Source organism: Notamacropus eugenii, chromosome 5 (genome assembly GCF_028372415.1).
Source record: "Notamacropus eugenii isolate mMacEug1 chromosome 5, mMacEug1.pri_v2, whole genome shotgun sequence".
NCBI classification, from domain to species: Eukaryota; Metazoa; Chordata; class Mammalia; order Diprotodontia; family Macropodidae; genus Notamacropus; species Notamacropus eugenii.
In genome coordinates this window covers 207,935,464-207,950,072 of record NC_092876.1, presented here as the reverse complement: position 1 = coordinate 207,950,072, position 14,609 = coordinate 207,935,464, and the positions used below count along the sequence as shown (strand labels likewise).

The window sequence follows — 14,609 nt, the reverse complement described above, 5'->3', positions numbered from 1 at the left end:
CTGTTTATAATAGATTTAGCCCTTCTCAGCAATCCAAGGACCTAAAACATTTCCAAAGAATTCTATGCAAAATTCCATCCACATCTAGAGAAATAACTGTAGAGTCAGAACTCAGAATGAAGCAGGCTATTTTCTCTTCTTTTATGTTTTGTTTTGTTTTGTTTTTTCTCATGGTTTCTCCCATTCGTTTTAATTCTTCTATACAACATGATTAATGTGAAAATGTGTTTAATAAGAATATATGTGTAGAACCTATATAAGATTGCATGCTGTTATGGGAAGAAGGGGAGTAGCGAAGGGGAAAAAAATTTAAACTTATGGAAGTGATTGTTGAAAACTGAAAACAAATGAATTAGTTATTAACAGAAAAAAGAAAGACATTAGAAACTCAATGCTTTTAGGAACCTTCCCATTGTTGTTGCTGTATTTGTCCTTACTTTTCCAAGAGGACCATGACATCAGAGAAATGAAGACCTGACTTGCACTTGACTTTGTTTTGAGTGAGGGAGGGCTGTACCAAGGCACTAGCCTCACTTTCTTCTCCTGAGCCATCTGGATCCAGTGACCAGATATTCATCAGAATGACTGGAGATGGCCCAGGATGCAAGGGGAGACCTTGGCCTCTTTAGCCTTGGGCCTATTCAGGTACTCACTTAGGATGGGATAAGGCTTATACAGTGAATAGTCCTGTTTAAGAAGTAATCAGGGAGTGGCCCCTTTAATGAGCAAATCAAGCTGGAAGGGAAGGGAAACAGTTACAATTGCTAATCACTCTTTAGCCAGGAGGGGAAACAGCCCTCAAGTGGAATTTGGGCAGGGACCCAGTCTATGGGCTTCAAAGTGCAGTAGATTTAAGGTTTAAGGTCAGGAGGGGAAAAGTCAGAGGAGAGGACAGGAGAGGGCAGGACAGGAGAGGACAGGAGAGCAAAGCAAAACAAAGCTGGCCAGTAAGCCCCAAGTTACCTGGACATGTCTGGCCATCCAAATTTACCTTCCTTTGGAGAGGAGAAGGAGGGGGGGGAGGGGGAGGCAGATGGAAGAGGATCAGCTGAGTTCCCCAGCTATCTGGGTCCTCATTCAGACAACTCAGTCTACTGAGTTGTGTTTGTCCTTCTTTTTTGAAGAGGACCATGACACCAGAGAAATGATGACATGAAGCACTTGACTTTGTTTTGAGTGAGGGGGTGCTGTGCAAGGGCACCAACCTCCCTTTCTTCTCCTGAGCCATCTGGATCCAGTGACTAGATATTAAATATAGACTATCTTAGTTTTAGGGTTTGTCCTTTGATCTGTCTGTTCAGAGTGAGGCCATGCTATAAAGTGAGAATCTTTATTCATTACTCACTCTATAGCCATTTATAAGGTAAAAAGTTAATGCTGTTTAATGATCCATTCATTAGGCAAAAATTACAGTCATAGGATGTTAAATCATAGAATGTTAGAGATAATCTGGTGCAATTCCTCCATTTCATATGAAATGGGAAGGAAACTGAGGCTCAAGGAAGATTATATTGCTAAAGAATATGTTGTAATTTGGAGACAGTATAATGTAGCTAGATGAGTTTATAATCTGATCAGGGCACAAGCTACAATAATATTTCATAAGAGAGTGTTGTTCCATTTGATTAACTAATGTCTTAGGACATTGTACTCTGGTAGGAAATAGGGAGAGGTGGGGAAGAAGAAGGCAATGGGGTGCTAAGAGGTATAATAGAAAAAGCAACAATATGTTGCATGTAATCAGTGCTAAATGAGTGGTATGGACATAGGAATTCAGAAGATGGAAAGGTCAGTGATGACTAGGTTAGTCAGGAGAAGCTTTACAAAGGAGATAGGCTTTTTACTGAGACTTGAAGAATGTATATTACATGAATAAACTAGGGAAGGTACATGAAAAGGATAGGCTTGTGTATGGTTATATGTGTATTTTGTTGCTGAGTCATTTCAGTCATGTCCTATGCTTCATGACTCCATTTGGGGTTTTCTTGGCAGAGATGCTAGAGTGCTTTGTCATTTCCTTCTCCAGCTCATTTTGTAGATAAGGCAAACAGAGTTAAGTGACTTGCCCAGGGTCACACAGTCAGTAAGTGTCTGAGGACAGATTGAACTAAGGAAGATGAGTCTTCCTGACTCCTGGATGGGTGTTTTATCTGCTGTGCAACCTAGTTGTTCTTATATATGCTCTTATACATATACATATATGTTTTATATTTACATGTATATATAGCAAACACACATTTATTTACTATCTATCAGTGTTTATCACTATTTTAACTCAATAAAGTTTTCCTATGGATAGTTCAAGATAATGCTGTATATAAAGACGACAGCCAGATTTTAGCGAGCTTTGAAAGTGAGGCAAAGAAGTTTTTGTGTAGATGTTGTTTACCATTGAAATTTTTCCCACCCCTTTCATTTCAGCATTCTTTTCCTCTTTCATCAAGGCCAGGGCCCTCACTCTACTCCATATGAACCTCCTCTTCTTTGATAGAATGTAATACATGCTCCAGAGTCTTTCCCTGGCCACACATATTCTCTACATGAGTGCTTCCCATGTGTTTGTGGGTGGGAGACAGAATGTTTCCTTTTCGCTTTATTTGCTATGCAGTTAGAGTGAATGCTTTTTATTTGTTTGCATGTTCTGAACTAATATGTCCTCTGGCTGTCTGATACAAGTTAGTACATTGATAAGGCTAATGAGACACAGTTTTGAATGGGTACTGATCCCTGAATATCTCAAAATTGAGGTAGTTTTCCTGGCAACCTATGGATTGCATGTATGGCATAAACCCATTCACTTACCTGTAGGAGGGATGCTTAGGCCTTTCTCATTAAGAGACTCTTTGTTCTTTGCCTATGTATTCTAAGAAATCTGGTATGTGGTCTCTAAGGCCGTAGCAGATTTGTGGTAGCCAGTGAGAGTAGGAAGGGATGTTAGAAACAGACTTACTTCAGTAAGAGGCTTTCACTTCTGGCTATGGTAGTGACATAGAAGTGAACAGAACCTCAGAGCCAAAAGATAGAGGTTGTCTGGTTCAAAGGTCCTATTTTATACATAATGATCCAGTTTTAGAGGGGGGAAGCCATTTGCCTCAAATCACCTTGTCTTTTAGTGGCACAGCTAGGATCCGACCTGGATTCCCGGATTTCCCCCCCAATGTTCTTCCTACTACAGGTCACACTGTCTCTCTTGAAAGTGAGGGAAGACAGAAAAAAAAGACTCAAAATCACACATAAGTACCAAAAAGAAAAAACTCACAACGTGGGGCCAAGTGGCATAGGGGCAAATTTTTTTTCTATTTTCGCATCACAGTGTAATAATAAATATTCATATTCATGTAATCAAGAAAGGATTAAATTTATGTTCACCGGTCTGTCTCTATCCTATCACAGGTAGATAGATTGCTGTTAGGAGTTAGGAGACCCTGTGTTGAAATTCTGCCTTTGACATATACTACTGTGTGACCCTGGAGTTGTCACTTAATTAAATTCTCAACAGTAAGGGCAGCTCTCTAAGACTATAACTTTTTAAATAAGTGAAAATCCAGTCTACATGGATAGCATGAGTTCCACATAACTCTTCCTATCTGGGGGTGGGGGAGAGATTTTTGAACTTCAACCTTTTAGCAGTCTGATGAAACCTGGAAATTCTTCCCCATAATTTTTCTAAAATGCATAAAATAAAAGACTTAGAAATTAAAAGGAAACCAATTATGCCAAGATGCATTTATCAAAATAATTTTAAGGAAAAAACAACAAATCTGTGGATGTCAGATTAATGACCTTGACATGACACTAATGAAATTACAGACCTGTTTAAAAAATATTCCCTTTTTATGAAGACATTAAAGTGCTCCATCCCTTTTGGAAACATTTACACCAGTGGCAACCAAATAAAATAAAATGAAAAATTTTGGCATTTAAGGAGATTAGCTCTTGGTATCTGGAAACATTCTCTCTGTAGTACAGTCCTCCAACAAGTTGAGATTAATAGGGTGATGTTATTGTATTATTTTCTGTAGTCTTGCTGTAATCAGCTTTTGTATAAATGAAAAGCCTCACACCAAACATCATGCATTGGCGTGAGTATAAGTCACCAAGGAAATCTTGGGTTCTGACTGATCCCCATACTGTGTGAGCTGCTGTACTATGCCAATAAGGCAGAAGTGAAAATAAGCACTGGCTCACTCCTAAGCCTCAAACAGAAAGATGGCCAAGCAGGTGACTGGGACTTTTATTGACAGAGTGGCTAACATTCATTACATTATAAAAGACTATGGAGAGTGGAACAAGAAGGGGTGCTATCTGTTTGTGCTATCTGTGTGCTGCATTTTATAATCCTGAAAGAGCAGTTACTGAATGGGTAAAGAGCTGCAAATTAGCAACAATGGACCAGACTCTCGTCTTATCCAATTGTATGCATGTTAGTCTCGATTGAGTTACATGGCATAAGGATCTCACCTAATAACAGTAATAAATAATGAGGTAATTTCCATGCCAGCTGTTAAAGGTTTCCTTTGCTCCTAACCAAGGTTTTATGTCATTCCATTCTACCTACAGGAAACAATGACATTCTCAAAACTATTTTAAAAGTCTGCACTTTTTTATTGCCTTGGATTTTTATGGGCTGTCTCAGGGTTGAATTTTTAGACCCTTGAGAATAGAGAATGCGATCAAAGCAGAATTATATTTGGAGGTAGATAAGAAGTTGGAGAGAGAGAGAGAGAGAGAGAGAGAGAGAGAGAGAGAGAGAGAGAGAGAGAGAGAGAGAGAGAGAGAGAGAGGAAGAGAGAGAGAGAGAGAGAGAGAGAGACAATCCATTGTTTACATCCTTCCCCCAAATCCACCCCCTCCTTATTACCTCTTATTGGACTTTTTGAAATTCTGCATAGGAACTATGATAAGAAGGTAATTTACCCATGTACAAAGACACTACCCTACCTTCATCTCAAAGATTCATAAGGCAATAGATGTGAATGAGCCTTACTAATTAAAGTAAAAGGTCATACTCTTTGGACAAGTATACTGTTTTATTACCAGGAATGAAGAACGTTGCTTAAGAAATGGAGCAAATGTACTCTGGGCAGTTATTAATGTCCTGGCTTTCTATAGATATTATATATTTTCTGGTCCTCCCTATCCCCAGCTATGCTTTTGCAAGGAGGAATGAGGACACTTGGTCCTAAGAGATTCCTTCATAAATGGAAAAAAATTGTTGGCACCTTTCTACCTCCCTGTCTCTAGGAGTTATTCTCAGGTGCAGGACATCAGTTTTCCTTGAAGAGACATAACTAGGGCATGAAGACTGGAATTTGCCCCAGGGACCTATTCAAAGACTGCTAGCTCTTGTAGTCTTTCAGCTGGTTGAGACAATGAAGCTAAGCATCTAGTTAGCAAGAGTAATTAGTTAAAATAGAAAAGTTACCAGATGGCAATGAGCTTTTCCCTTTGCTCTTCCCTATTCCCATTACTTAACTGAGGGCATTTTTCATATGGTCCGGCCCAGGTATAGAAAATGGTATTTACAAAAGGTTTGAAACTCCTAGTTATATAGTATTGTTACCTTGATTTGATACACAATTCCATTGTTTCTCATCAATTACAGGGAATAAGAATATTAATATTCCTTTTGTAGTAGGGACATCAATCTTTACTCCTTTGGGACTATGTCCCACTTCCCTTCCCATGCTTCTGTGTCACAGGCAGTTGAACAGGAAGCCGCTGTTATATCTATCTCTCCAGCAATCACCATTTTGTTCTCATTTCTTTTTCTTAGTGAGGCAGACTAATTTGCATTGCCTGACACAGTGATTGCTGAGGAAAGCAGAGGGAGGGAGTAGAAGGAATCTCTCAGAATCTTAAGACTGAGTGGAATATGTTGAATCAGTAGAAGCAGCTACCCTGGGACCTGGCAAGAGCGTAGACGTGTAGAAAGACTTACCCTAATTCGGATGGGAGTGAAAGTTGGACACTTTGTGGAGCACCCAGAGGAGTTAATAATGATCTCTTTGTTGCCAAATCCAATGGCCTTTTCTCCTCCTTGATTCTCTGTTATCTTTAGGGTTTGGGGACCCCACTCCTACCTATCTGACTGTTCCTTCTCTGTCTCCACGTCATGCTCTCTAACAATAGGTGTCCCTCAGGATTCTGTTCTAGGTCCTCATCTCTTCTTCTTTATTTGGTGACCTCATCAGCTCTCATGGACTTATTTACCATCTCTTTGTTAACAATTCTCAAATCTATCTTTTCTGCCACAACCTCTCTGCTGATTTCCAATCTTGCGTCTCCAACTGCCTTTCAAATACCCCCAAAACTGGATGTCCAGTAGATATTTCAAATTCAACATGTCCAAATGGAACTCATTAACTTTACCCTTGTACTCTTCCCCCACCTACTTTCCCTATTGCTGTTGTACTTCATTTTCAAAGAGAACCAATGGCAACATGGGTGATGTCTTGAGTTGCACAAAGTTGTTGGCCTCACTCTCCTCCAGACTCATTGAAGTCAAGTGCCAAGACAAAAGGCAAAATAGCTGGCGATGGTCCACGACGCAGTGGATGACATTGGTGTCTTCAATGTCTGACCAAGCTCTAAGGCACCACAGAGCCTGCTTCAGCTGCCTCCATGGGCGTTGGAACAAATTGTTTTTACTCCCCATTCCACCTGGAGAAGTCTTCACATGCTTGGGGTAGACATTCCCTCAACTCACCTATTGGTTACCTCCAACCTGGTCTAGCTCCTCTTCTAAGATGGTTTCTTCAGGGTGTGGCTGCAGCACATGTTACAGTTTCTTGGAGCTACAAGCGAGAATTGAGTGACAGGTGGATACCAAAGGCGAATGAGCAGCCCAGAAAAGGGCTCAGCAAGCCGTCATACCAAAGATGCTAGTCTATCCTGAATATCCTCAAATTTTCCTATTATTATACAGAACATCATCATCCTCCCATTCTCCCAGGATCACAACCTAAAAGTCATTCTGGATTCCTCATTAACATTTTTTGCCCCCATCTCCAATCTGTTCTCAAGGCCTGTCTATTTCACCTTTGCAACATCTTTTAAATACTATCCTCCCTTTTCTCCTCTGACACCACCACTTCTTTAGTTCAGGCTCTCATCACCAAACGCCTGGATTATTTCAATAGACCACTGGTGGGTCTGTCTGCCACAAATCTCTTCTCATTCCAAACCATTCTCCATTTAGCCACTAATGTGATTTTCCTAAAATGTAGTTCCAGTCATGACATTTCCCTACTCAATAAACTCTAGTGATTACCTGTTTCCTTTAAAAGCAAATAAAAAATTACTCTGCATCCAAAACTCTTTATAGCCTAGCCTCCTCTTACCTTTCCAGTTTTCTTACACTTTTATCCCCAACACATATTCTTGAACAAGACACTCCATCTCTTGACTCTGGTCATTTTCTCTGTCTGTCCTTCATGCCTGAAATGCTCTCTCTCTCCTCAGTTCTGATTACTGACTTTGTGGCTTCTTATATTAATAACATGATGACAATTCCCAACTAAAATCCCATTTTATTACTGGAAGGCTTACCTAACCCCTTTTAATTCTAGTGCCCTTCCTCTGTTAATTATTTCCCATTTATAAGGTGTATAATATCTTTTCTTTGTGTGTATTTCTTTGTATGTTGTCTTTCCTGGTAAACTGTAGACTCCCAACCTCTCTGGAGAGAGGGCAGGGGTCATCTTTTGCCTCTTTATATCCCCAGTACTTAGTATAGTATGTGGCATATTGTAGGAGCTTAACAAATATTTATTTCTTTATTTAGAGGTTACTATAGTTCTGTGTGTATGTGTGTGTGTGTGTGTGTGTGTGTGTGTGTGTGTGTGTGCATGTGTAGAAGAAAGGAACTAGGGACCCAGGTGATGAATACTGTTCAGTTCATCAAAGGTCTAATGCCTCTTTTTCATTTGGAAGTGGAAGCGACCTGGATTTCTCAAAGAGTGGGCCAGGAAAGTTGTGAACTGGTTCAACCATCCTGGAGAACAATTTAGAACTCAGTCTAAAGGGTGAGAAAACTGTATATACCCTATGAGGTGATTAAAATAATTCAAAAAGACGTAGTTTCTGTGCAATTTAATCATTTTTATCAACAAGGCCAATATGTTATTAATGAAAGGATGGTCATTCATTTGACTCTGTCTTAGACCAAAGACAATCATGACAGCAGGCTAAGTTTAAGAGCTAAGTGGAGGGTGTACTAGGAAGGGGAGAGACTTGTGTTAGGGAGACAAACCAGAAGGGTATTGCAATAGATCTAACATAGGGCAATGAGGACCTGAATCAGGGGGGTGTTACTGAGTGAAAGAGGCATATGCGAAAGATGTTATGAAGGTAAAATTGACAAGGCTTGGCAACAGAATAGATATGGAGGGTGAGAGTGAAGAGGCAAGAATGACACTTAGATTTCAAACTAAGATGACTTGGTAGGATTGTGGTTTCCTTGACGGGAAAAGGAAAATTCAGAAGTGGGGAGGGTTTGGAGTTGAGTACCATACTGTTTATAGTAAAATATTATAAAAAATAATTAGAGCTGTTAAGATCACACTCTTGCCTAGTAAGGCTTATCTGAACCTTGTACAGGTCTGGCCTTGCCTCTCTCTAAGGGAGAGATACATGCACCAGGCAACCTCACAGTAAGGAAGGCCCTCTTGTGTAATAGTCCCATGCTCAGTTTCTGTGCTTGTTTCACATTTTTTTGGAGTAATTTCTCTGCACTAAATCCAATACTACAACACCACTGTAGTTCTGTGATGTCCCTCCAGTCAAACTCTCTGCCTGTCTATCTTATGTGATTTTTAGTTTTGTTCTTGGCTAAATCTGCCTGAAAGAATTCACCAAACACTCTGAGAAACTTCTAGTTTTATTGATATTGTGCAGAGACCCATGGAGGCTATATGCACTGTCTCTGCTCTGTCACCAACTCATCTTTTTGTTTCTCTGATGGGATCTTCTCCTGAGATTCTCTTTGAATGAGTTCTTTTTTTCAGATAGCACAGCCATCTCAAATCTACCACAAACTTCTCCACAGTCCTTTAAGTAGGTCTTCAATTTTAATTATCTCTTCATGGAGAACCTTGCCTAATATTTTACAGAAAAAACAATTGAGGCTATATTCTGTAAGCTCCTCCTCTTTTCCTTATCTCCTATCACACAGATGCTTTCTTCCACTTTCTCCTCCTTCACCTGTCACACATGATGGAGTAACTTTATTCCTTACCAAGGCAATTGAGGCTATGAATCCCCATGCTTGTTCAAGTGATCCCATTCCATCTCATCTCCTCCAACAGTTGCCACCCCCATTATTTTACTTATTTTTAATCTTTCCATTTCTATTGGCTTATTTCCTCCTGTCTACAAACACACTCACGTCTCTTTTACCTTTAAAAATTTCTCACTTGACCCTTTCATCCTTGCTAACTATTATCCTGTATTTCTTCTGCCCTTTGCAGCTAAACTCCCCAAAGACATTATACATTGGTGCCTTCACTTTCTCTCCCCTCATTCTCTTCTTAACTCTTTACAATCTGGCTTCTAACCTTATCATTCCACCTAAACTGCTCTCGCCAAAGTTTCTAATGATCTCTTAGTTGCCAAATACAATGACCTTTCCCCAGTCCAAATGCTCTTTGACCTCTCCGAAGCCTGTTGATCACTCTCTCCTTCTTGATATCTCTGGTCTCTAGGTTTTCAGGACACATTCTCTCTCAGTTTTCCTTTTCTACCTATCCAACCACTCCTTCTCTGCCTCTTTTGCTGGATCCTCTTCCAGACTTGCCCTCTAACCATCGATGTCCCTCAGGATTCTGTCCTAGGCGCTCTTCTCCTTTCCCTCTAGACTATTTCAGTCAGTGATCTTATTAGCTCCCATAGATAAAACTCATTTTCTATGCTGATGATTCTCAAATCTACCTTTTCTGCAACAGTGTCTCTGCTTACCTCCCATCTCACATCTCCTACTCCCTTTCAGACATCTTGAACTGTATGTCCAGTAGACATCCTAAACTCAATAAGTTCAAAACACAACTCATTCTCTTCCCCCATAAACCCTTCCTAACTTCCCTATTACTATAGATGGCAATAACATCCTCTCTGTCCTTCAGGCTCAGGACCTAGGAGTCATCCTGGATTCCTCACTATCTCTCACCACACCCCCTCTCAAATTGTTGCCCAAACCTGCCAATTCTACTTTTGCAACATCTCTCCTATGCCTCCCCTCTTTTGGCACTCTAATGTAAATCATCATCATTTCATGCTTTGATTACTACAATAGCTACTGGGTCTGCCTGCTTCAAATCACCTTCCCTTCCAATCCATCCTCCATTCAGTCCTTAGAGTGATTTTCCTAAAATTGAGGTCCAATCATATCATCACACTATTCAATCAATTCCAGCAGTTTCCTATTGCCTCTAAGAACAAATACAAAAGTCTCTGTTTGGCATTCTGAGTCCTTTATAGTTTAGCCCCCTCCTACTTTTCCAGTCTTCTTAGACCTTAATCCCCAATACATATTCAATCTAGTAACACTGGAATAGCCTCCTGGCTGTTCCATGAACAATATACTCCATCTCTCAGCTCCAGGCCTATTCCCTGACTGTCTCTGGAAAGCTCTCCCTTCTTTACTCCTATTACTGATTTTCAGGGCTTCTGTCAATTAAAATCTCACTTTTCCACAAAGCCTCCATCAACTCCTCTTAAGTTCAGTGCCTTCCCCCTCTTAATTATTTCCTTTTTATTCTGCATATTGTTCACTTTGTATCTATCTGTTGGCACAGCGTCTCACCCATTAGATTGTAAAGCACCTTTCAGGCAGGAACTGTCTTTTGCCTCCTTTTATATCTCTGGTACTTTGCATAATGCCTGGCACATAGTAGGCACTTAATAAATATTGATTAATTGGTTTTTCTATTTTATTACTCATAGGATTCAAATAACATCAGAAGAATACTACTGTTTAAAAGATTAATGTATTTGTTCTTGAGTTAAGCCTGAAGACATTAATAATACTGCAGTTTCTCAAAGACAATCCAATCTATAATCTTCCTCTTGTTCATCTCTTGGCAGAGTTCATTATTTATTTGTAGTATCTGCACAAAAATAGATAAATTGATGGGCAGGATCTATAGACCATCCCTCCAACTGTCTATCATAGTCTGGTCAGCAGTCATTCTTCATTTGTTTTTTTCCTATGTGGACAGTTAGACCAAATCTTTCTGAGTGGTTATGGATCTCCTTTAAAGTTTCTGTAGTGTTTCAATGCTTTCTGCAACCAGCAGAGTATCATCCATGAACAGGAGTAAAGGGAGGACCTCACTACCTAGAGAGAATTCCTCTTTCAGTTTGTGTTCTGAATTTTGTATTCTCCATGACTATCATATACATACTAAGGAGCATATATCTCTGTTTTATGCCTTACTTGGTATAAATTAGCAAAGGTTTATCAGAGTTTGATTTAACCAAAGAGATTTGGTGAATCTTTCAGTGAATCTTATATGATTTTGACATATTCCTGATGGACACTGAGAAGGGAGCTTTTAAGGCATCTATTTACTCTACCAAACTAAATATTTGCCTATAATAATCAAAAACTAGATACATTAGGATTTTATATTCTACATATCTTTCTTCTGATCTTGTGACTATAAAAATATAGTATACTTGAAGGTGGTGCAGTGAATAGAAAACTAGCCCTGGAGCCATGAGAACCTGAGTTCAAATCCAACCTCAGACATTTGACACTTACTAGGTGTGTGATCTTGGGCAAGTCACTTAACCCCAACTGCCTTGCCTTCCCCTGCCCTCCAAAAAATATATATAGTATATTATAAAATATATGTGAAAGCTTGATAGGTCTATTGTCATCCCCTTATTAGGTATGCCCAAGGTGCAAGTCTAGATTTTTCTTTAATTTGGTAAAAATAGCAAAATATTTATAAAATTTATTTGCTGATGGTTTGGTCTTTGAGGAGTAAAAAATAGTGATATTTTATTTAGTATGCCTTTGTGATATTCCATTAATCAGATAGTTAAAGAATCAGTCCCTTAAAGACTTTAATTATGTTACTTACAACAGAGACTTCCTCTGTGTATATTGAGTCAGTCTAATTCATCTGCTTTTCCAATCTGTGCTTTCATTAGGGATATTTCCATTTCCCCATTCAGGAGATCTAGGACCATGATGCTGAAGTTCAAATACATGGAGCCATTCTCCTTGACTATGAAAATAATCTATGCAAAAATGTTTACAGATCTTTTTTTATTTTTTTTTATCTATTTGTTGTCCTCCTAGATTAATCTTCAGATGTCCTTGAGGTAAATTTGTGTAGTTGAGTCTATAATCAATTTTTCTTTAAATTCATTTCCTTCTATTGTTTTTCACTGTTATGAGACATTAACTACTCACAATCTCATTTTATTCTCCTCTAAGTTTTTACAAATAAGTTTGTAGTTCAAATAGATATAGCCTTTGATCACCACATTTCTACTGCTGAATAATAACATGAACTTCTCTCAGTTTCTTGGACCTCCTTACCCTGAGATAATCTTGCTGACAATTCACCCTGGAATATCTCTCTGCAAGTTCCATCTTCTTTCTCCCATGGGTCCTGGAACCTCCATTTTGTGGAATATCCCATATTCGTCTGTTTTCATTCTCCTTCTGGTCCTTTCTGAATTTCTGGATTTTAACATTTTGTTTCCACATCAAGTACCTTTATCTCTTTTCTTCTTCAGCACTTATCTGCTCCCTTTTATGTGTGGTCTTCCCCCATTAAAATGTAATGGGTGGGGGGAATGTCTTTCATTTTGCTTTTATTTTTATCCTTAGCTCTTAGCACAGTGCTTAGTATGTAGAAAGCACATAATAAATGCTTCCTTCCTTCTTTTCTTTCTTCTTTCCTTCCTTCTTCCCTTCTTCCCCTTCCTTTCTTCTTTTCTTCCTTTCCTTCCTTTCTTATATCTTCTCATGATAAAGAGATAATGGATAGGTGGCTAAGCCAATTTCTAAGATCTTTCGGTTTCATCTTTCTTCTAGACTTGTATTAATTTTGATCTTTGCTAGAATAAGTCAGTGGTACAGAGAAAGCTGATATGTGGCTAAGTCCCTTAACAAGTCATTTCCTTTTCATTAAGATAATAAATTTCATTTTTGTTCTGCTATGTGATGTTCACCATGTACTATGTCTCCTAATTATTTTCTTGAAGAAATTATATATGATACATAGGTGTGAGACTTATTTATAGCTGATAAGCTTTGGAGCTATCTCATTTCTTCCTCCATATGGATTTCTAACATGTTTCTCCAGGCTCCATGTCCACCTGTGCATCAAAGTCGCTGAGCATAAATGAATGTGCTAATTTAATTTGGACAATCTTGTCAAATTCTTCACAGATTTTTTTTTACCTCACTTTCCACAACAAATGTTGGCGCATAAGTTACAATTATTTTCAAGATGGTCTTTTTTTTGTAAATAGTCATCATGAACACTTCAATACAAGATGACCAACAGTTTCACAAAAAGATATTTTTTGTAACCTTATGATACACAATAAAGTCAACTCTATTAATCCTTTAATTGTCTTTCCAAGGAGAATCTGGGAGTCATCCTTCCATGTAGCTGACATTTAATTTTTTTTAACAGCAAGACTGTCTATAAAGATTCCATTCCTCTAAGAAATATATCTACTCATTGGTCTTTGGACACATATCTGATATTTAAGAGTACCAACAACTACATATGTAATACACACATATATGCATAGAAGTATTTGCATCTATACACATAGAAAGAAATATATTCATATATATCATGCATGTTTTCATATATACATACATATGTGTATATATGTGCATGTAACTGCATTATATATGTATGCATATGTATGTATATGTGTGTATAATATAAAAACTGATTTTTAATACCCTCTGTCATATTTCCCACTATTCGATCACTATCACCACAGAAATTGTTTGCAAAGGACTCAAGGTCATTTTTCATTAGTTGTCACATTTGAAGTTTTCATCACCAAGTAGGCATCCTGATAAGGAGCTTTTCTGTACCTATCTAAGCTAGTAATCAGGCAGCAGGCATAGACTGTTTCAGCGACATACCGGAAACCTTTTCTGCATGTTAGACTCTATGCTAACAAAATTATTGAATCTTTGCTTCTTTTTTTCTCTAAGCTTTGCTAATCCAGGCACAGATTTTCCTAAAGAAAGGTACAAAAGGATGCCAGCTATACCTCATGTTTACTTATGAGTACCCTGAAAGGACCAAGGTTTGACATCCTTGTGCTGGTCTTATAGAGGCATTCATCAATTAATCAGATCAACTAATTGTCACCTTTAGAGGAAGCAAAGTTTCTATCTCTGAAGTGATAGAACTAATTTAAGTTCTAATAGTAAAGAAATGCTGGAAGCAGGCTATGAGAGTCTTTAGAAGATATATAATGTGCCAAATGAATGAAGGTCTTCTTGGGTGATGTATTATCATGGTAAGCCCTTGGTAGACTGATGAGCAAATAGTGGACCAGGAGGAGAAATGAGGCTGGTGACCTTGCACATCCCTCTCTCACTCAAAACAAAGTCAAGT

General features: G+C 38.6%; 1 long non-coding RNA gene across 3 annotated transcripts in view; it reads left to right on the top strand.

Moving 5' to 3' along the window:
* LOC140505700 (uncharacterized) overlaps positions 1 to 14,609 on the top strand; it is a 254,517-nt gene that overhangs the window by 169,454 nt on the left and 70,454 nt on the right. The gene's annotated exons all lie outside the window — the stretch shown is intronic.